The sequence below is a fragment of the Jaculus jaculus genome, chromosome 16, assembly GCF_020740685.1.
Source record: "Jaculus jaculus isolate mJacJac1 chromosome 16, mJacJac1.mat.Y.cur, whole genome shotgun sequence".
Classification (NCBI taxonomy): domain Eukaryota; kingdom Metazoa; phylum Chordata; class Mammalia; order Rodentia; family Dipodidae; genus Jaculus; species Jaculus jaculus.
Genome location: NC_059117.1, coordinates 63828822 through 63852604, shown reverse-complemented (window position 1 = coordinate 63852604; position 23783 = coordinate 63828822).

Sequence of the window (23783 nt, the reverse complement as noted above, 5' to 3'; positions counted from 1 at the left end):
GCCCCAATTTCTGTTTCACCTCATCCTGAGCACAGAGAATGGCTGATGCTTTGGCACACTAGGGGTGGTTTGTTCAGCAGCAATACAGAACCAGAGAATCTCCTGGTCAGCTGAATCGCTTTCAGGGGGTGGGGGAGAGGGCTTGAAGCCTTTCCTTATTGATACATTCTTTTTAATTTTAGGATTTTCCTTTGCCTTTAGGATCATACCAAATCTCTATTTTCTTTGTCATTTCTTTTTTTTTTTTTTTTTTTTTTTTTGGTGGGGATATGATGGAGAGTGGATTTGTGCAGGAGGAACAGGGGAAGGGAGAGAATTATCATGGTTTATTGTCTATACTTATAGAAGCTATCAGTAACAATGTTTTAAAAATCTGCCACAGTTCTCTTTGTTTTGAATGTAGAAAATGCCTACAAGCACAGAATATCACATTTTCCCAGAATGTTCCATGGTCAAATTCTAACAGCAATCTCATTTGAAAATTCCTTAAATTTGAATGTATTATTAAAATAAGGTAAATAATTTTAAGTAGAAAATATAATGGAAAATGTCTACTGTGCAGCACAAGAAATTACTAGATGAAAAGACTAAATCAATTTGTATATTCTGATAGCTGGTATCACTTGAACCAAAGGTCCTTAACATGTATCAGAATCACGAGGTGCTCATGGAAACAAAGTGCTGGGCCCTGCCCAGAGTCCTTGGCTGGCTGATTTGAGAAGAGTCTGAAAAGCGCAGTTGCTTCTGCTTCCCCAGAACTCACACTTTGAGATCACGGGGTGTGTGTCTGCCTTGGCACATGTGCTTCTATTAACCTGTGACAGGTGTAACTCATTAATCATTTCACGTTCTCTTACTGAGTCAAATATCAACTCATTTTAGCCGGAAATTGAGAGGAAACCTATTTGTTATATGATATTATCCAAGAATCCAATAAGTTTTCTAGAAGGTTATTAATCTCTGTCTTGTTCTAGTCTCATTTGTTTCCTCCCTTCTTGTACTTAATTAATAAAGCGAAACAGTCAGCTTCCTTCTTTATTTTGTGTAGTGCTGGCCATTGAACCCAGCTTCCCACAAATGCTATGGAAGTATGATACCACTGAGCCATGTCCTATCTCTCACTTCTTAGTATTTTCCATTGATTTTTGCTTCATTAAAAAGTACAATAAATGTGTGTCTGCTTTCCCCTGGAGCACGGCATAAGAAATATTTATGATGTGCACACTAAGAAATTAACATCTTGTGCTTTTTTTGGTCATTGCGCATGTCAAAGCCCTGCGAAGTCATCAAGAGACACACATAAGTGTTTTAGTATGATACTTTGAATAAGCACATGTGAGTACTGGAAATAACCAGACACATACACAGGCAGACAGACAGACAGACAGACAGAGAGTTCCAATTCATTGATATGAAATTGAAGTGTGGGGCTTGCATTCCCATTGCCTGTTGAGAATTTCTTTGTGTGAAATTTCCTTCCATTTTCCAGTTACCCCTAGTTTATTCAATTTTCTAAGAACATTCTTGGAAACATAAATTTAAATTTAGAGACACAGTATTCAAAACTCAGTAATAAATACTTCAATGGTCTTACATTACTAAAGTGAAAAGAATGGGTTGTCAAAATTGTCATGATATATTTTCTTCAGAATTTGTCTTCTCTGAAGAGCAAGTTTTTGTCTTTGAAATATTTGAAAATTCAGGAGGCACAATATTTTATCCCTGAAAGTTTTGAAGCATTCATAATTTCTCTCTGGTGACAGACAATGAGTTATGGCTCTAGTTTTGAAGAAAGTTTCCTCTTCCATGAAGAAAGTAGGTTTGAAAACATATCTAGCTTCATTCTGAAATTCTTTAGAAATTCAATAATTCTTAGCTTGTGGTAAGAAAAAAAAAAAGTTTATTCATGGCTGGAGAGATGGCTTAGTGGCTAAGGAATTTGCAGCAAAACCAAAGGACCCAGGTTCAATTCCTCAGTACCCATGTAAAGCCAGGTGCAAAAGGCGGTTGCTACTTCTGGAATTCATTTTTAGTGGCTGGAGGCACTGGTGCATTCTTTCTCTTCATCTGTCACTTTCTCTTTCTCAAATAAATAAATAACATTTTTTTTTTAAAAAAAGAATGGCTGTACATAAAATAAATTTTAACCTAGAGGCTACCAACATGAATACTTAACATAACATTTGTTGAATTTTACATTGTTTGGATAAGCCCCAGAGCTCTTTAATTAAATAGCCAATTAATTTAACTGAGTCATAAGGATCAGTAAGGTTGACTAATGATTTTGTTGGCATACTCATACTTTTTACATAGTGCATTTTACCATTGCTTATATTTTTGTCAGAATTTTGCAAATGTAATACAAAGATATCAGGAATAGACAATGGTGAAGATATTTTCAGAATTAATTCTCATAGATATGGCTATCAGGTTTGGTTGACTGAGTTCCCAAGGGTGTGCCATGCTTCCCAACACTCCTTATTCTGTTCTTAGAACAAATGTGTTATCTCTGCTTTGCAGGCAGGGAGGGTGTGGTTTAGATATATTAAGTGGCATACCCATGATTACAAATTTGGTAACCAGTGGAACCAAGAATTGAGTTCAGAACTTTCTCTTTAATGAAAACTGCACCTTCAACTGTGAAATGACAATCAGGCAATGAGCAATGTACTGAATCCTTTTCAGAGGGAAATAAGATGCCTTTGCAAGCACCATTGTGCTACTGTCTACAGATTCCCCAAAGAATAACAACCCCCTTTCTCTCCCCCATTGACATCTGAAGATATGCATGATCATAGAAGCATCGTGTGCTTTCCCACACTCCGTGCAAGGATCCCCTCTTGGGGGAGGCACAGTCACATTTAGCCTGGTTTGTTTCTGGTAAGGTTTTTTTTTTTTTTTTTTTTTAAACTTCCACCTTGGGCTGGAGAGATGGATTAGTAGTTAAGGTGCTTGCCTATGAAGCCTAAGGGCCCTGGTTCAGTTCCCCAGTACCCACGTCAGCCAGATGCACAAGGTAGTGCATGCGACTGGAGTTTGATTGCAGTGGCTAAAGGCCTTGGAGTACCCACCCTCTCTTTAGCTGCCTCTCTCTAAATTAAATAAATAAGTAAATAAACATGCTGTATGATAGCTGCTAAAAGCCAAGTGTAAACAATGCAGGGCACATGATAGGTAGCACTGACAGTGATAGGACTGTGTTGTTTGTACGCATCCACAGATTTGTGGGTTGACACACACACACTCATTCACATACTTGCCTGAAATTTTCTTGTCCACTTGTCTTTTCCTTCTCACCAAATCCTTTTACTCAATTTTCTGCTATGAGTATATTGTAAAATATCTCCCTGGACTTCCATTTCTTTCCCAAACAGCCCTCAGCCAATTCTTGAAAGAAAAAGAAACAAGTGACCCATGAAGACTGTCACCTCTCCAGCCTTCTCAGAGCACATGTCTCCCCAAACTCCCTTGCCAGCCATGCCCAATTTGAGGGTACTTCCCTGCTGGATCCCTTGTTCGCAGCCACTCTGGGCACCACAGCCTCTCTTTGGAGCTGTGTCCCCTGCTGCTACCCCATTATCAGGGATTTAGCATCACCCTTCACACGCCCAGCTCTTTTTTTTTTTTTTTAAGATTTTTATTGATTTATTTGAGAGTGACAGACAGAGAAAGAGGCAGATAGAGAGCGAGAGAGAGAATGGGCGCGCCAGGGCTTCCAGCCACTGCAAACGAACTCCAGACGTGTGCACCCCCTTGTGCATCTGGCTAACGTGGGTCCTGGGGAATCGAGCCTCGAACCGGGGTCCTTAGGCTTCACAGGCAAGCGCTTAACCGCTACGCCATCTCTCCAGCCCCACCCAGCTCTTTTATCATTTGGGCACTGACCCTGTCACTGGAGACCATTACCCCAAGTTCTTTCCCATCTAATTTACATTCTAGCATCAATTACCTCCATCTCATACTTGTCAATTCTCTGATCTCCTTCCCTCCGCTGCTGTCTGGAAAGCCCTGAACCGAACCCCTACTGAGAGCAACATGTTTCAATCTCACGGGGTGAAGCAAGCTCTAGTAGAGTAAAAGCTACACAGCCCATAGCATGAGCCCCCCCGTCCGACCCCGCAGACTGTCCTAGATCATCCTAGAGGTAACCATCGTACCATTGGATTTTATCCTGTGTCAAAGTTTGAGCACACTGCCACAGTGACTTTATTTCCACAGAATCACTAGCTGCGTTGAGGGGAAGTGGAATGAGAATAGCATATACTGAAGCAGGGACACTGCACACATTGACAGGTATTTCCAATCATCTAGACCGTAGAGAAGGTGATATGGGCCACATTGTAACCATGGAAAAGGAATGAAGGTGACTGGTGTCCTGTTAGGGCATGGGAAGTCTTTCTTGTCCAGTGGTCACTTTCTATTTTACATGAAGGGAAGACCAATGTTATGACTTCTAACTGATTAAAAATTCCTTTAAGAATATCTCACACATGCTTTTTCCATCGTTACATCAATCATACTGAAGTTAGTCCAAGTTCATTTCCCACCTCCAGTCTAGAACCTTTGGATTCTGATCAGACACCTGTTGTTTTTTTTTTTCTTTCTGCCTGCAATTTATTCACTGTCAATCCAGTCTTCTCTGATTTCTATGTTGCAACTCTTCCTCAAGGTCCCTTGTTGATATTTAGCAATATTAATGATTAATTTATATTTTGATATTTCTCTGAATGTTTCAATATGAGTTTTGGAAGGATGACTGTTCACAGAAGTCCTGTGCTTAGTTGTTTGGGTTCACAGCCTCTTGACTGCTTTCTGCCCTGCAAGGATGGGCCACACATTTGTCTGATGTGCAGCAGGTTCAGGACTGAGAACATCAGGCTGGTCCTTTCCTTGAGCACACTCAAGCTTGGAGTCTTTTTTTTTTTAGTCTTGTGCCTTATTGTGACTTAGTTTACTGGTCAACTCAATCCTGCAGATGAAAGCAAATAACATGAAATCTTCAGATACAAATACACCTGAAAAATACCGGAAAGATTTTTGGAGAGCAGGTGTGAAAGAGCAACAGCTTTAGGAAGGGAATAGTGATTGATGCTGAGGTTCCCCTGACATAGAATTGGGGTGCTGCATCAGATTTGATAAAACAAGTCATATCTCCTCATTCCACGGACAAGTGTATGATTCTTCATTGCTGCCCCAGGATAATAATCACACACCAGCTTAGCCCTAAGCACATGTCAGACACAGGTACCAACCACTCCACTCCATGGAAGGCCAGGCCCCTTTCGTATCTATAATTGCCCGTTGAAGCTAACAAAAACTGTTACATTTGCTCTGCCTGTTATAATATCCACAGAGGTCCGTCAAGCACAGTGGGAGATTTAAAAAGCAAGTGATTGTTGGACTGAATCAAAAAGGCGCATCCTGCAGCCTCGAACAGAGATCTCAGCAGGAGCAGCAGTGGGATGGGCTGCAACAAGAGAGAAAGAGCTCTTACCTGTGAGGAGAATTTGTGCTAGGTAAAGAAAATAACTGAATGGGCGAAACAAGCAGAGACTGCATGGGCTTCTCTCTTCAGTAGCACTGTGCGTAGTGGCAAGTGGGTAGGAAGAGACCCCACAGAGAGGGGGTGCTGGAGAACTGGTCATCCTTGGGGAGAGCGGATCTGCAGAAGTGTCTCTACCTACAGAGAGGAGATGAGGAGGACATGGAGCAGCCTGCTGAATGGTTTATCCTCTCAAACAGGATCACAGGACTCAGAAATGCCATAAAAACCTTGTACTGGGAGCACCCTGGTGCGTGAAGGCTGCAGCAAGGGCATTCGGCAGCTTGGGCACCAGGCAGAATAACTGCCGACCCCATGAGGATATGCTAATGTACCGCAGAACACATCCGCTCACTTTTGGGTTTGTCCCATCACTCCTCTAGGGTTTGGGCACAGGGACAAAAAAAATATTCTGGGTTTTAGCTCATGAGAAGGAAGTCCACATGGCCAGATGGGATTCATCTTTGTGATGCGAGAGTAGAGGAAAACTGGCTACCAGGGAAAAAGAATTACTTGATCAATAATTGAATAAGCCCTTGAGTTCCCTAGCTTAGCAGATAGAAAGGAAAAAAAAAAAAAAAGATCAATGGCCAAGAAGAAGAAATAAAGAAAGAAGGGCCTAATAAAATGGAAATGTCCCATCCATGCTGGGCCCCACAACACCTAGTCATTTGCTGATAACGTCAAGTCAAAGGCCACTAAAAAGTGGACCTCCAGCCCCAAGCTGACCACCACCTGTGATGAGTAACTGTTTCTACCAAAGGGATTTTTTTTTTTTTTGATTGAGACCTTTCATGACTAATGGAAGACTAGATAAATGAATAGTTGTCAAGTTTCTGAAGACCCATGCAGTCGACGGCCAGGCCTTCTCTTTGCTCACGTTTTAATTGTGACAACAAATTATTTTGCCAATAAGTCACTGGGGGTTGTTCATCTGGAGATGCACAGGCTGGCATGTTGTAAATTGAGCCAACCCTGCGAGGATGAGGGTAACATAGCAAACAAGGGAGCAGGCAGCCAATGCACAACCCCATTCTTTTAGTGGAGGCATTCTTTCCTTTGCTTTTCTTCTTATTACTTATTTTTATTTTTTGGTTTTTTGAAGTAGAGTCTCACTCTAGCTCAAGCTGAACTGAAATTCACTATGTAGACTCAGGGTAGCCTTGAACTCATGGAGATCCTCCTACCTCTGCCTCCCGAATGCTGGGATTAAAGGAGTGCGCCACCACACCCAGCTAATGAAGGCTTTTTTGATTGTCATTTATTTATTTGAGAGAGAGAGACAGAGAGATAATATGAATGTACCATGGCCTCCAGCTGCTGCAAACAAACTCCAGACGTGTGCACCCCTTTGTGCATCTGGCTAACGTGGGTCCTAGGGAATTGAGCCTTGAACTGGCATCCTTAGGCTTCACAGGCAAGCGCTTAACCGCTAAGCCATCTCTCCAGCCCTTTTAAAAAATATTTTTATTTATTTATTTGAGAAAGAAAGAAGCAGAGTGATAGGAAGAGAATGGACACTCCAGGGCCTCCAGCCCCTGCAAACAAACTCCAGGTGCATGTGCCACCTTGTGCGTTTGGTTAACGTGGGTATAGAAAAGTGAACCTGGGTCCTTTGGCTTTGCAGGCAAGCACCTTAACTGCTAAGCCATCCCTCCAGCAATTGATGAAGGTTTTTGGCTTGGAAATTTCTCAACCATTTTTTTTTTTTTGCAGCATCTATGCTGTTGATTTACTGAGTATTAAGTGATATTTATTTTTTCGGTGGTGGGGGAGTTGCCTGCTCACTCAGGCTCATAGCTCTGCCTGAAGACCCCTACAGCACCAAGTGGCACGCAGAGCCTAAAAAGCTAGAGCTCAATGGTACGGTGCTGTCTCCACCACCATCTTGTTTAGACTCGAGTAACAAGGAGAGTGTTCTGCACAATGAAAACAGTAGAACTCACAGGATTCCTCTCACTGGAGGCAACCCAGTAGATGAGACAAATAAATGTCATGTTGTGTACTGGAAAATATTTTCCATGAAAAGAACATGGGTGAAAGTGGTGCCCAGTCAGGGAGACTGTGAGTTCCAAGTTCCAAGGCTTGGCTCCAGTATGAGGCCCTTCCAGAGTAGCTAACAGCACTGATTCTCAGAGATGGGGAAGGTGCATGAAGGGGATTCTTATAGACCTAAAAAGAACAGACGGAAGACAGAAGCAAATATGTAAAATATCTCGCAAAATTTGAACTCACAAACAATGCAATTCTGGGAATATTTTGTATTAGTATAACTTCATGGTGTGTGTGTGTGTGTGTGTGCTTACTGGGGATCAAACCCAGGTCCTTTTTTTTATAATTTTTTTAAAAAAATTTTTATTTATTTATTTATTTGAGAGCGACAGACACAGAGAGAAAGACAGAGGGAGAGAGAGAGAATGGGCGCGCCAGGGCTTCCAGCCTCTGCAAACGAACTCCAGATGCGTGCGCCCCCTTGTGCATCTGGCTAACATGGGACCTGGGGAACTGAGCCTCGAACTGGGGTCCTTAGGTTTCACAGGCAAGCGCATAACCGCTAAGCCATCTCTCCAGCCCAGGTCCTTTTATTCTGTAGGCAAGTTTACATTATATTATTTTTTCTTTCTTCATGTGAGAGAATCAGAGAGAAAGCAAGAGAGGGTGTGGGCCTGTCAAATCTCCTGCCACTGCAAACAAATTCCAGATGCATGCACCACTTTATGAATCTGGCTTTACATAGGTACTGGGGAATTGAATCTAGGCCTTCTGGCTTTGCAAACAAGCACTTTTAATCACTGAGCCATCTCTCCAACCCAAATTTACTTTATCTTGAACTCAGGTCACAGTTCCCTGTGACTTTTAGTCAGAATTATATTTCTTGAATGATCTGAAAACAAGAAAATTGTGTACTTACTGCTGAGAAAGTGGCAGTCAAAACAGAACACTAAAAAGTAGGCCATGAATATCATCAACTTTTGGGCTTAAAATACAGAGCAATGGCTAGAGAGATAGCTTAGCAATTAAAGCGCTTGCCTGCAAACCCTAAGGACCCAGGTTCAATTACCCAGTATCCATGTAAGTCACATGCACAAGGTGGCACATACATCTGGATTTCGTTTGCAGTGGCAAGAGGCCCTGGCGCATCTCCCCCATCCTTCTTTCATAAATAAGTAAATAAAAGTTTAAAAAATCCAGGGCTCAAGAGATGGCTTATTGGTTAAGGTGTTTGCCTGCAAAGCCAAAGGACCTCAGTTTGATTCCCCAGTACCAACATAAGTCAGATGCACAAGGTGGCACATGCACCTGGAGTTTGTTTGCAGGGGCTGGAGGCCCTGGAGGGTCCATTCTTTTCCTATTGCTCTGCTTCTTTCTTTCTCAAATAAATAAATAAAAATATTTAAAAAAAAACAACAGGGGCTGGAGAGATGGCTTAGTGGTTAAGGTACTTGCCTGAAAAGCCAAAGGGCCTTGGTTCAATTCCCTAGTACCCACATAAGCCAAATGCACAAGGTGGCATATACATTTGGAGTTGGTTTGCAGGTTCTCTGAGAACTGGCAGCAGGGGCTGTGGGGTTTACTTGTGGATGCCACTTAGGCCCCTGGGGAGCTGCTCAGGACCCAAGGGCCATGCCTATCTTTTCTCAGAGCTGAGAACAGAACCTTTTGTCACACACTTGAGATCTTTCTTTAGCATGCCTAAGAAGTTCTCCCTCAGGCATGTGCATGGCCATCCCGCCACCCACCGTGGCCTCTCCCAAACCCTGCCTTGACAGGCTGTGTGTATGTACGAACTAGGATCAACGCTTTCTGCATGAAATTGATATAATCTGATAAGACAATTTAGCTGTGGGAGATAGGAATTCAAAGGAGTTTTATGGCACAATCCCTCTGCATTGACAACAACGAATATTTTCAGCTTTATCAAAAGCAGATGAGAGAACTCAAGAGACAAGTTTGGGGGAGGGTTACCAGAACCCCCCACCTGAGATCTAAGGTGCCTCCTGTGCCAGGTGAATTCGATAATGACACATGAGATCTTGTGACCTCAGGGGAGATAGAGTAAATAGAGTGACAGATCAAGGAAGGATGAGCTCCATCCAGATGGTTTCTCTGGAGTCTCCAAGCTCTGTAAGTCCTGAGCCCCAGGCTGAGGGGGATAGCACCCATGGGGGTTGTCTCTGTATAGTGAGCCCCTCTGAAGTGCTGCTATGTAGACTCATAGACAGGGCCAAGGAGCTTTTGGAGGCAGCCATGATGAAATCCTCATTCCGAGTGGGATGAGACCTGTCTGTGGTGCAGCTGTTCTGGGGTCCCCCCTGCTTTGGCAGTAAGCCCTCATTCTGAGGTATAGGGAGCAGCATCCCGAGAGTGATCTTGACACAGAAAGCCCCATCAAAGTGGCTGCTTTGGGTGCTCTCTGTTATTATAAATAACCCCTCTCTATGCCCTGTAAGTGACCCCCAATAAACTCATTGGCTTACCGAACCGGTATTGGTATAATTGTACTTTGGTACGCCATATTTGCCCTATCTGAGGTGAAGACATATGTTCGTGTCTCCCCAGAGAAAATAGTTTCCTGCTACAAATAGACTGCAGACCCATCAGTGTTAATATTATCATAACTTTTCAGTCCACCAGTGTCAGGAATAGTTTTCACCTCCAGCATGCTAGTGGGAATGAGCTCCTCCTACATGCCTGGCTCAAGTGTGGATGAATATAAGCATCTGAAGACCATGATGGAGCCCAGAGTGGTGGCACACGCCTTTTATCCCAGCAATTGTGAGGCTGAAGTAGGAGGATCACAGTGAGTTCAAGGCCACCCTGAGACTATTGAGTGACTTCCAAGTCAGCCTGGACTGGACTAGAGTGAGACCCTACCAAAAAAAAAAAAAAAAAAAAAAAAAAAACCACGATGCATGTGTGTAATAGGGCATTTGGGAGGGTGGTTCTCTACAAGTGCATCAGGAAAGGAAAAACATGCATTAATTCCTAATTATATCCTCCCAACCCCAAATGAAGAATTTCTGAATCGGAGCTGTGCTAAAGGTGATGTTTGTATTTGCATGATAATCAGCATTGTGTTCTTCTCTAGCTCCTTAAAGCAGTGGATATTGTAAATAATCAAGTGACCTTCTTTGCCTTCTGCCATCCCTGACAATGAGTGAGTATTGGATCATCTTTTCGAAGTACTTTCTTGGTTTTGTTTTTGCATGTGGTATGTATGGTAATGTGTGTGTGTGGTATGGCATCTGCATGGTGCATGTGTAGTCAGCATGGGGTGGTGTGTGAATGGCACATGTTTAGTAAGCATGCTGGGGTGTGTACATGTGCATGTGTAGTCAGCATGGGGTGGTGTGTGCATGGTGCATGTCTGGTGTGCATGGTGGTGTGTGCATGGCGCATGTCTGGTGTGCATGCTGGTGTGTGCATGGTGCATGTCTGGTGTGCATGCTGGTGTGTGCATGGCGCATGTCTGGTGTGCATGCTGGTGTGTGCATGGCGCATGTCTGGTGTGCATGCTGGTGTGTGTATGGTCTTGTATATTCATAGTGCATGTGCAGTATGCATAATGATAGTGATTGTGGCATATTCACGGTGCATGTGTAGTATGTGTAGGCTTTGTGTGTGGTGTGGTATATGCCTGGTGCACATGTAGCTTGCATGGTGCACGTGTGTAGTGTGTGCGTGGTGCATGGAGGCCAGAGGAGAACATCATTGGCTGCCCTTCCTCCATCGATCATCTGCATATTTCCTTGAGACAGTGTCATGTGTGGAACCTCTCGAATGCTATGCCCTACTGGTGGTGAGCCCCAGTGATTCTTTGTGGTCACTGCTGTGTGTGGCCTTGCCCACCTAGTTACATGGGTGCTGGGAAGTTGGACTGCAGATGTCTCCGGCCCTCTCAGCTGCCATGCTTGTGGCAAGTGCTCTTATCTGCGGAGTTCTCTCTCCCAGCCCCTTTCTCCGAGACCTTTAACCCTCTCCTTAGGTTATTCGTGACACTGGGAACAAGTCCTCATTCTACAAATTATTGGTGGAGTATAAGAATCTCTTCATTTAGAAGATATACATCCTTTTTTAACTTTTTTTTTCATTTATTTATAAGAGAGAGTGAGGGAAGGAGAAAGAGGCAGATAGAGAATGGGCACACCAGGGCCTCCAGCCACTGCAAACGAACTACAGGTGCATGTGCCTCCTTGTGCATCTGGCTTACGGGGGTCCTGAGAAGTTGAACCTGGGTCCTTTGGCTTTGCAGCAAATTCCTTAATGACTTAGCAATCTCTCCAGCCCTAAATTCTTTTTTTTTTAATTATTTATTTATTTATTTGAGAGTGACAGACAGAGAAAGAAAGACAGATAGAGGGAGAGAGAGAGAATGGGCGCGCCAGGGCTTCCAGCCTCTGCAAACGAACTCCAGACGCGTGCACTCCCTTGTGCATCTGGCTAACGTGGGACCTGAGGAACCGAGCCTCAAACCGGGGTCCTTAGGCTTCACAGGCAAGCGCTTAACCGCTAAGCCATCTCTCCAGCCCAATCCAGCCCTAAATTCTTGAATAATCAATTTGGATGCTACAACTCTTTCCATCTCAATGAGTGGTATCACCTCGCCTATCTGCTTCAGCCAGAAGTAGAACAGAATTTTTGTATTCTTGATCAGCACCTTTCCTCTCTCTGTCTCATTCTATTACCAAGTCTACTCTGAAGTCATAGGCAAGTCAGGCTGTCCACTCTGCATCACCACTGTCCCTGGCTTCCTCACCCAGCAGGCCATGTCTCACCTGGGCTAGTGCAGAACCCACCTGCCTGGCCTCCCACCATGTGCTGGCTCCTCCATCCATTTCTACCTCGTTGACAGATGCTAAAACCAAATCTTACAAGTGCCAAATACAAGCTGTACATGTGGCCATGGATTAATGACAAAGATAGGGCAGTTAGTGGTATGGGATCAACTGAAATATCTAGGAAAGAATGCATGCAGAACTTTATATTATGTTGAAAATGCACATATATTGAAGAGCTACCTATGAAAAGTAAAAAAAAAAAACTCTTATAAAAACATAGTTCACTATTTTCATGACCCTGACCTGACATAAACAGAGATTTCTTAATAGACACAAGCAATAATTATGAAGAATGATGATAGGTTGTGTGATACTGACATTAAAATCCAGAACTTCTTTTAATCACTAAGGTCTCAAGAATGTAAAAAAGCAAAACCTAGAATGAAAAAATATTTACAATACACATATCCAAGAGAGGGATTGCTTCCAGGATATACAAAATTTTCTGAAAGTCAATTAGAAAAAGGCATATACCTAATGAAAATGAAGAAAACACTCCATTAGGCTTATAACAAAGAATTTATAAATGTCCAACAAGCCTGCATAATGGTGAATATCTTTATTTTCCATTAGGAAAATGCAAATTAAAATCATGATATCGCATCACCAGCATCACCACATGGCCACAAGGACAGAACCAGGTGCCACTGAGGACGGGGCCCAGCTGTGGCAACCTTTTCTTGCTGGTGGAACTGTACACAGCAGCAGGAGCTTTGAGAACAGGGTAGTAGTGGCTACTAAATAAAACTTTGAAGACTGCAAGATCCGAGAATCTAACAAACTTCTGTGTATCTATAGCCGTGTTCTCCAGTAACAATGCACAATTCTTCACCAAAGGATGCAAACCACAATGTTCATAATCACATTGTTCCTCGTTAGCCTGAAGTGGGGCAGGCCCAAGTGGGTATGAATTCTGGAGTGCAGGCAATAAGCCCAGTACCCTTCACTAAGAAAATAGAGCAACTGTAATGTAGTCATGCTGTGGACCACAATAAATAACAAAAAGAGTGAGCTGACATTTGTTACAAGAAGAAACATGAAAGAAATCCAAGTTTAAATAAAGGAAGTCAGACAAAGAGTGTGCCCTATAGAAAATTGCTGTCTGATATTTTATGTCCAGATAGCAATTTCTATTTATTAAAAAAAATATTTATTTGAAAGGAGGGAGGGAGAAAGAGCGAGAGATAAAGACAGAGAAAGAGAGTGAATAGGCATGCCAGGGCCTCTGCAATGAACTGCAATGAACTTAAGATGCATGTGCCACTTCGTGCATATGGTTCAATGTGGGTACTAGAGAATTGAGCCTGGTTTCTTAGGATTTGCAGGCAAGTGTCTTAACTACTAGGCCACCTCACTTCAGCAGGGCAATGGCCCTTAGAAGAAAGGAGAAAGGAAGGCTTTAGGATGCTGGCAAGGAATGAGGCACTGGCTCTATACGAAGAAGTAAGTAGACAGCCTGCATCCATCTATGATATAAGAAGTGACCTGAGATGTCAACTTGAAAGGCATGTGCAAGGGGACAGGAGGAAGCATGACACAAGCCATGAAAGAGACTGATTTCTGCTTCGAAAGTAGAGGTACTTCTGATTAGGCCAGTATAAAGAGTGTCCTAGGAAGACCAGGACCCTTGACATCAGCCATTTTCTAAAAGTAAGTTCCTCTGGAGTTTTGGGAAATTACATTTTATCCTCTAGTGAATAATTAAGGTAAGCTGAGTTCTGGTCAGGGTTTTTGTCTGTTGCCATTCAAATCATTTTTTCTATTTACATAACATAAGTCATAAAGAATCTTATTTTCATTTATTTATTTGAGGAAGAGAGAGAACGACAGAGAAAGAGATAGAGAAAGAGGAAGTGAAAATCAACATGCCAGGGCCTCCAGCCACTGCAAACGAACTCCAGATGCATTTGCCCCTTGTGCACCTAGCTTATGTGGGTACTGGGGACTCAAGCCTGGGTCCTTAGGCTTTGTAGGCAACTGCCTTAACTGCTAAGCCATCTGTCCAGCCCCCCAAATTTATATTAAAACCATTCATTGATATACATATAATTTTAGCACTCGTTAAGGTAAAAGCAATTTTTGAACAGAGATGGATATGCTTGTTTTTATTTATTTATTTTTCATTAGCATGAAAAGAATTTGGTTTTATTATGACACCTTCAAACTATTTTTTTCCTTTTCCCCTTTTCTCCCCATGTCCCTCCCTCTTGTGCCCAATTCCCCAACCTAGCCTCACATCTTCCCCCACCCGCTGTCACCACTTCTTGTCTCCTCTTGTTCCTCCCTCATGGTCTCCTATCACAAACCATAGAAAATATTCATTCTCACATCCCCTTATTAAAACACGTAAGTCCATTAAAAATTAGGGTTACAATTGACAACATGCAAGTTTTGGCATTTGGTGCTTGGTTTGTCTTAATTAGTACAGTCTTTTTCCAGTTCCATCCATTTTCCCTGCATATTCCATAACTTCATTCTTTACAACTTTATACCACATTTTCATTATCCGGCCATCAGTTAATGGCCATCTAGGTTGACTGCATTCCCCAGTTATTGTGAATAGAGCAGCAACAAACATGGATGTGCAAGTATCTATGAGGTAGGGAACTAAGCCCTTTGGGTACATGTCCAGGAGTGATATATTTGGGTCATATTGTAGTTAACTTTTTAGCTTTTCGAGAAACATGCACACCGATTTGCATAGTGGCTACATCAGTTTTCATTTCCATCAACAGTGGATAAGATTTCTCCCCTCCCACAGCCTCACCAGCCTCTGTCTTCATTAGTTCCCTTGATGAAAGTCATTCTGACTGGGGTGATATTAAATACCAAAGCAGTTTTGACTCGCATCTCCCTGATGGCTAATGATGCAGAACATTAAAAAAAAAAATTCTGTTGGCCATTTGTGTTCCTTTTTTGAGACTGTCTATTGACTGGTGGGATCTTTTGGTATTTATGGAGTTCATTATATATTCTAGACATCAACCGTTTGTCAGAGGAATAACTGGCAGAGGTCTCTTCCCGTTCTGTAGGCTTTTCTGCTCACTCTGTTGATAGTTTCCTTTGTGGTGAAGAAGCATTGCTAAGTTCATGTAGTCCTATTTGTTGATCCTTGTTTCTCTCTTTGGTGCTACGGGAGTCCTTCCAGAAAGTTCTTGCTTATGCCTATAAGTTCCATACAATTCCAATGGTCTCCTCATTCGAAATTTCTATTTCTGGCAATCCTAGAATCTTCATGTTTTTTTTTTTTTTGTTTGTTTGTTTTGTTTTTTTTTACCCATAGGAGGAAATCACTGTCAAGAGTCATGTGCAACTGAAATACTTATGCTAGAAAAGGGTAGAAACCAAGTAAGAATATTAGTTTCATGGGGATGGATCATTGTCAGAGTCCTTTTATACACATCCTCTACTTTTAGAGGCTTGATCAGACAGTAAAACCAGGCTGGGGAGATATCGCAGTAGTTAAAGGCTCTTGCTTGCAAAACCTGATGGCCCAGGCTCAATTTCCCAGTACCCACATAAAACCAGATGTACGAAATGGCACATGTGTCTAGAGTTTATTGGCAGCAGCAATTGGCCTTGGCATGTCCATTCTCTCTGTGTATCTGTCTATCTCTCAAGTAAATAAATAGAAATTTAAAAATAAATAGTAAAGGACCAGAGAGATGGCTTAGCAGTTAAGGTGGTTGCTTGCGAAGCCTAAGGACACGTTTCATCTCTCTCCAGATCCCATGAAAGTCCGATACACAAAGATGAGGCAAGTGCAAGGTTTCACATGACCACTAGTGTCACAAGGGTCTCTAGATTAATTGCAGTGGGACCCTGGTGTGCCAATTCTCTCTCTCTCTTTAAAACAATTTTAAAAGACATTAAAACCATAGTAAATTGTATTTCCTATTTAATTTTAGTTCCATAAGCAGGAACTGGTGAGTGATTTATGACCAAAACCCATACTGTCCTACAATTACCATGAGAGAGAGAGAGAGAGAGAGAGAGAGAGAGAGAGGGAGAGATGGGGGGGGGAGACAGAGAGCGCCATGGTGGTTAAAAGTCATGATTACTCAACCCCTGATGGTATTACCAATTCAAAATTTCCTTCCAAATTTGACTTAGCAGAACACCTTAACCACCTTATACACTCTAAAAATTATGCTGTGAGATACATGACTGTAAGGATTCACAGCTCTGTTAGTGATGACCAGCCTGGCTTTCTGTCAGAAACTTTCCTGTTAAAATCCACTCACTCCTGATTTATGCTATCCTGTTCAACAGCATGTATAAATATTGCTTGCCACTGATTTTGAGCAAAATTCAAATTTTTATTCTGATTATGATGATACATGGTGGCAGGTCCAGCACTCATGTTGGTGGTTAAGCCTGCCTCTTCAGCAGTTTCACATCCCTTGTAAAGAACGAAAGGATTTAGGTGGCCCATTGGTGCTGGACAGCAGTGGTTTAATACTCAGTTAATATTTAGCACAAGATTTATATTCCAGCCACAGTCTGATTTGCTGAGGAGGAAATAACCTTGTTTTGATTTGGGATTTGCTATTGAAGAAGAGAAATACTTGCCAGGAAAACATGTAAATTAGGAAAGATCAAAACAGTGGAAAAATAAAGAGGGCCAACGTGGTTTCAGACCATGGAACTCTCATTCAATTGGAAAAATCTATTTCTGTGTATTTCCTATAATTAGCACATCGTTATAACAATAATGAATTATCAATAAGTTGTCAAATATATTCATGAAAGCTAAAAATTGTCTCACCCTTGCCATAGAAATACTTATTGAAACAATCAATTTTGATGCTGCCAACATTTCCCTGATGGGAATAATTTTCTTGCCAATAATGATTAAATCCTCACCTTTCCATTATCTTTCGATATGGGAATGTTCTGGGTGTCTAACATGCTGGACGCATGCTTCTGGTGAGATCTTTAGTATTAGTAGTGAGAAAACACAGTAAGATAACATCAATTTAGCATTCTCAAGTCAGCTGCACCATATTCGTTTTCTATCTCTTCAATGCTAACACCACCACCTTGCAGCTGCCTGTGTGTTAATTTTACACAGGTTAGAAGTAAAGCTTGGGAAGGGGGTCAGAGCAGTTTGGTCAAAATGATCCACCTGCTAAATAGAGGTTGAACTGGCAAGAATGGTATTCTACCTCAGGGTCCAAATAACTCTCACACTACATGCCTTCTGCACTGTAAGAGATGTTTGTGGACTACAGCCTTTGCAAATTGCCTCCCTCACAGCAAATAGCCTTCCTATTTTCAATCAAGCCAGCAGTGTTCATAGATCTACACAGCACAATTTTTTCTAGTTCTGTACCTGAGCACGAACACAGATTCTTTAGTTTGACATGATATTCCCAAAACTTAATAAATTATTGTACATCTGTATGTATTTCCTGTTGAGTTCACACTTCTTGAAAATATTCTCTCCCTTCTTTTACAAATGGGAAAGAAAATAACATAAAAGACAGCATGACATAGTCGTATTTGCTTGCAAAATGTATGGGTGTAAATTTAGTGTCTTAAAAACCAATAACTGACGATCAGTTGTCATTGATAGGATTTTAGCATCAATCCGTTTTCTCCCATAATTTTTCTCAAGACTAAGTAGGTATTTTTCTCTCACTAAGGAAAAAGCAAATTAAAGGTGACAAGTGAGAACCCTGCAGTGGAAGGAAAGAATGCGGTAGTACAAGATGGAATCCCATGCCTCACTTTGTTCTTTGAATTGATGTGCATCCAAAGCCTATTAAAAAATAAACAACAGCTAAGCCATGTCAAAGCATATTATGTCTCATCATAAAAAAGCAAGCATAATTTTGTGAATGATAGCAACATGGTGTTTAAAATCCATCCTGGAGATTGGAGAGCTGGCTCACTGGTTAAGTTGCTTTCCTGCTAAGCCAAAGGACCCAGGTTTGATTCCCCAGGAGCCATGTGAGTCAGATGCACAAGGTGGCACATGAGTCTGGAATTTGTTTACAGTGGCTGAAGGTCCTGATGTGGCCATATTTTATTTTCTCTCTCTCTCTCTCTCTCTGCCTCTCTCTCTCACACACACACACAAATAAGACAAAATGATTTCATGAAAATTCAAAAATCCATTGTTTTAACAAACATGAAAAATTAATTTCAAATAAAATTATTTCCCTTCCTCCCCCTCTTTCTTTCTTACAGAGTCTTGTGATCAAACCTGTGATCCTCCTGCCTCTGCCCCATGATGTGTTGGAATTATAGGTGAATACCGCCAGACCCAGTTCAAACGAGCTCTAAGTCCAAACTGAAGAGCGTAGTTTGATGGCCTGTGGGTGGGTATGTTTGATTGTTAGTGCTGCAAGGAGACAGCAAACTTCTTCCTTCCTATGTGAGCTGTATGTTCAGGCCTGTGCTGGAAAGCATATGAAATGGCATCCTGGCCAGTTCTGAACGTAATTGGGACAATTAGTATATGAAAAGTAAACTGAAAGGTATGAAACTACTTTCTGTCCAATGTCAGTGCCCTAGTATATGCTGTGGATGCCATGTACATCATCATTTATCACACAGCTTTGATGTAGTAAGCAATGAGGAAGAAACTCATTTTCATACCTGCATGCCATCAAAACCCCAGCCATTCAGAAGAGAAGGAAGTGTCAGAGCTTCAGATGGAAGCTAATCACATGGTGCCTCACCTGAAGTTTCCACTTGCTGTAGAGAAATTCATCAAAATATTGATGAGTAGAAACAAGTGGATGGAAGGTTTGAAAGTGCCTTTTGGGATTAGAGAGATGGCTGAGGGTGTAAAAGTTCTCGCTCCACAACCTAGCAACCAAAGTCAATAGCCCCAGCACTCACATAAAGCTGGACACAAAGTAACCCACTCATCTTTAATCCCAACATGCAAATGGGAGGCAGGGTTGGAAGAATCTCAAAGATTGTAGGCCATCAAGATTGGCATTCCCAATGTCAAAAATGAGAGATACATCAAACTGCCCAGTAAACATTTCTCTTAATGCTCATACCCATATATTACTGCTACTCTCACTTTTGGTAGAGAACCTTCTCTTTTCAGATGGCAGCGACCTTGGGATGACTCAGAAGGCACCATGGTGCTGGGAAGAAGTGACAGAGGAGTGCTCAGCACTGCAATATCTCTATCACATCTTCGAAGGCTCAGGGTCCATTGCAGAAGAGGTGACGGAAAGAATGTAAGAGCCAACGGAAGGGTAGGATACTTACAATGTGCTCCCCCCAGAAACAAAATGGCCTGGATATCCATGACCTCACAGTGCTTGATAATACCTATGTAAGATCATCATAATATGAGGGAAAGATGATGACATCAAAATAAAGGAGAGACTGAGAGGAGGAGGGGATATGATGGAGAATGGAGTTTCAAAGGGGAAAGTGGGGGAAGGGAGGGCATTACCATTGGATATTGTTTCCAATCATGGAAGTTGTTAATAAAAAATAAATTAATTATAAAAAATGAAAGATAGCCAGACTCAAATGGGGGGGGGGGAGAGAACCAACACCAGGCTGTTCTGTGGCCTCACGTGCATGCCATTACTTATACTCCCTGACACATGCACACACATGCATGCTTGAATGCACACATGCATATACACACATACATGCACACATTTGCACACACACTCAACCACACAATTAAAGTGCCTTTCATGTTTTGTCACTTAATACATCTCAGAAATCACATGTTGCACAAGTTCCTTCTTATTTTTACCATATCAGTTCACTGTCATACAAAAATATTTCTCACCATTAATATTGAACAAAACCCAAGACTCACTGTGTGGTGACACATAAAGACTGTGCCACATGCATCCAGGCAAGTGTCCTGCCACTGAGGGACATCCCCAGCCCAACTGGGGTTTTGCTGTAAAGCTTTTGTAAATCCATCCTATTAGGAGTAAGGATATGTGGGCAAGGATGGACGAGTCTCTCCAAGATCACTGTCCCCATGTTCCCAGGACACTGGAAACTATGACCTAGAACTGAAGTTGGGATAAATCAAAGAACACTTGTCTCTATCACTATTTATGAAAAGGGATTCTTGAAAAGGTTCTATGGGATACCATCAGCGTGTTTCCTCAGACAAAGCATATATGTGATCACATGCACTTGTTTCATTTTAAAAAGAAGGACTGGAGAGATAGAGAGATAGCTTAGTGGTTAAGACACTTTCCTGTGAAGCCTAAGGACCTGGGTTTGACTCCCTAGAACCCATGTAAGCCAGACTCATATGTTGGCATGTGCATCTGGAATGTGTTTGCAGTGGCTGGAGGCCCTGGCACACACTTTCTCTCTATGCCTCTTCTCTCTCTCTCCTCTCTGTCAAATAAATAAATAAAATACTTTGTAAAAATATTGGTAGTCTTTTTAGAATAATCAGGCATGCCCATTCTCCCTCTAATCAATAAATAAAAAGTAATTTTTTAAAAAAGAAAGCCCTACAGTTTTAGGGAAAATAGTTGGATGGAACCTGAGCAGGATTCTCAGCAGCCCCTTCCCTAAAGCACCGGGGATGGGGTGGCCCGTCCTTGATTGCACAGTCTCTCTCTGTTAACGTAGCCCACCAACATAATAGGGTCATTTAGAACAATTAAGATTTCAATGTGATGGTCTTACTTGCTACATTGCTTATGTAGCAAGTCTGTAAAATTCTTAAATGAAAAACTTAAGTAAGAAACATCAGCTAATATGAACCATTACAAGATTTCCATAGTCCTTCAACCTTTCAGGACAGTTACAGCTCCATGGCACATGTGTAGATGGTGTTTTCTGATCTGGTGGCACACATTCCTATTTAGAGTAGATGACAGTGAGAGAAAACATTCACCTTAATACAATATGTAGGGATCAAAATATACAGCCAAAAAGCTTTGTTATTAGAAATATCACCCTAGGGGCTGGAGGGATGGCTTAGTGGCTAAGGTATTTGCCTACAAAGCCAAAGGACCCAGGTTTGATTCCCCAGGACCCACATTAGCCAGATGTATAAGGGGGCGCACGCATCTGGAGTTCATTTGCAGTGGCTGGAGGCCTTGGCATGCCCATTCTCAATCTCTCTCTCTCTCTGTCTCTCTCTCCCTCTTTCTCTGTCAAATAAATAAATAAACAAAATAAAAAAAGAAATATCACCCTTGGAGGAGGGTCCGTTTTCCTCCCTATCTGGCCTCTATAAGGGATTGCATTTATATTCTGACACTATACACTTAAGCACACACTGTGGGCTGAGCCTTGGGAAAAATCAATTAACAAATGAAAAATTCACGAATTTAAGCATGAGTGTGAAATAACATGTTATTCATCTGTGCTCAAACAGTTAAGCTATTTCAATCTCTCCTTAACAAAATTGTGATAGCTAATCTCTGATGTCAACTTGACAGGATTTAGAATCACCATGGAAACAAATCTCTGGGCATGTCTGTTAGGGATTTTCTAGATTAGGTTAACTGAGGTGATTTTAGACAGTCTAACAAGGAGAAATTGAAGAACTGCTTCCTGACTGGGGATTAAATATGACTAGCTGCCTCCTCACATACAATGGACTGAAGCCTCAAACTCTTTCTTCCTTAAATTGCTTTTCTTGGTGCTTTGTTGCAGTAAGAAAAGTAATTAATACAAAAATAATAGATAAGACAACTAGCCTCATTGAGGTCACAATACAACGATTCAGTATGTCCTCAGTGATGCGGCTGGTGAATGACTAAATTGTGGAGGAGGAGGATGGTGGTGGGTGGCTCCCAAGCAGCTCTACATATCCCTGCAATGTCTTTAATTCTTTGACAATATGTTCTTTTCATCATCTTAGCTGTTCTTCTAATGTAATACTGTGGTGCTCAGCCTGGAATATACCTTAAGAAATCGTCTAATCAAATTCTCTGCCCTCAAGCAGAGACTTGAGCTCAACAAATTGTTATTAAAGCCTACTGCCTCAGAGTCACTGTTCATGGCTCTGGGGCAGATTCAGAAAGCATGTCTCCTGGGCTGGGGAAATATAAGCTCTTTTAAAGTTATCGATTAGGGATCTGAGTCCCAGGCCTTGAAGATCTTGAAGATCAAGGTCAGAGGGCATGGTGAACTTCTATTTAAAAAGGCAGGTGATCTTCAGTGGTTACATGAGCTCCTCTCAGAGCAAGCAAAGCTTCCATTTCCATGTGACATAAACAAACACCCAAATTAGGAACTAGGGTAGTCACAGATTAACTCAGCAGTAAACTCCTTGAGAAGAATTATCCTCCAAGAAAATATGAGTTATTAAAAAAATAAAACAGGGGCTGGAGAGATTGCTCAGTGTTTAAGGTGCTTGCCTGCAAAGCCTAACAACCTGGGTTCTACTCCCCAGTATCCACTGAAGCCAGGTGCACAAAGAGGGCATGCATCTAGTCTTCATTTGTAGCACCTGGAGGCCCTGGAGCACTCATTCTCTCTGTCTCTCTTCTCTCTGTCTTGCTCTGCTCATAAATATATAAATAAATTTTATAAATGATAGACTATATTATATCCATTAAAATGAAAACAATGAGAAAGGTAATCTAATAATACATGCCCTTCTTTCCCCAAAAGGCCTCAAAATGAGACCAGTCTTCTTGCTTTAAACTGTCAAGGCCCCAACCCTGTACATTTGTGACAAAGATGTCTTACTTTGTCATGTGGGAATTCTAAATCCCAGCCTAGTACCCGATGCAAAACAATTCTGTAAAGGTATAATGAAGTAAACATGAGTGTTGCTTCCTGTTAAAGGTATTTGCCAGAGAAAGTATGAAACCCTGTTACCAGGTACCATAGCAGTTAAGAAAGCCAAGTTGCTCAACTGTGGTCCATTGTCTTACCTATAAATGTAAATTCAAATATTCAACCAAACACTACCAAGACAAACCCAGGAATTTGAAAGGAGAAATGTTCCCATGACAATGTTCATTTTGTCTTCAGTTGTAAAAACAAAACAAACAAACAAAAATCAATAAGGCAAGAGATACACCTAAAAAGGATAATAATTGGAATTAAAGAGATCAAATTATCATTATTTGCAGATGATATGATTCTATACATAAAGGACCCTCAGGACTCTACCAACAAACTGTTAGAGTGATAAACACTTTTAGCAATGAAACAGGATACAAAATAAACACACAAAAAATCAGTAGCCTCCCTATATACTAACAACAAATGCTGAGGATGAAATCAGGGAATTACTCTCCTTCACAATTGCCTCAAAAGAGGTAAAGTACGAATTATGTGAAAAACTCAATCATACGAAAATCAGTGTACACATTTAATGTGATTCTCATTGCCAAGACTCTTAATTTCCCACCAGAAATAGTAAGACCCCATTGCTGAAGACTCCACATGCTTGGGCTGCAAGGTCACTCTGAAATCAA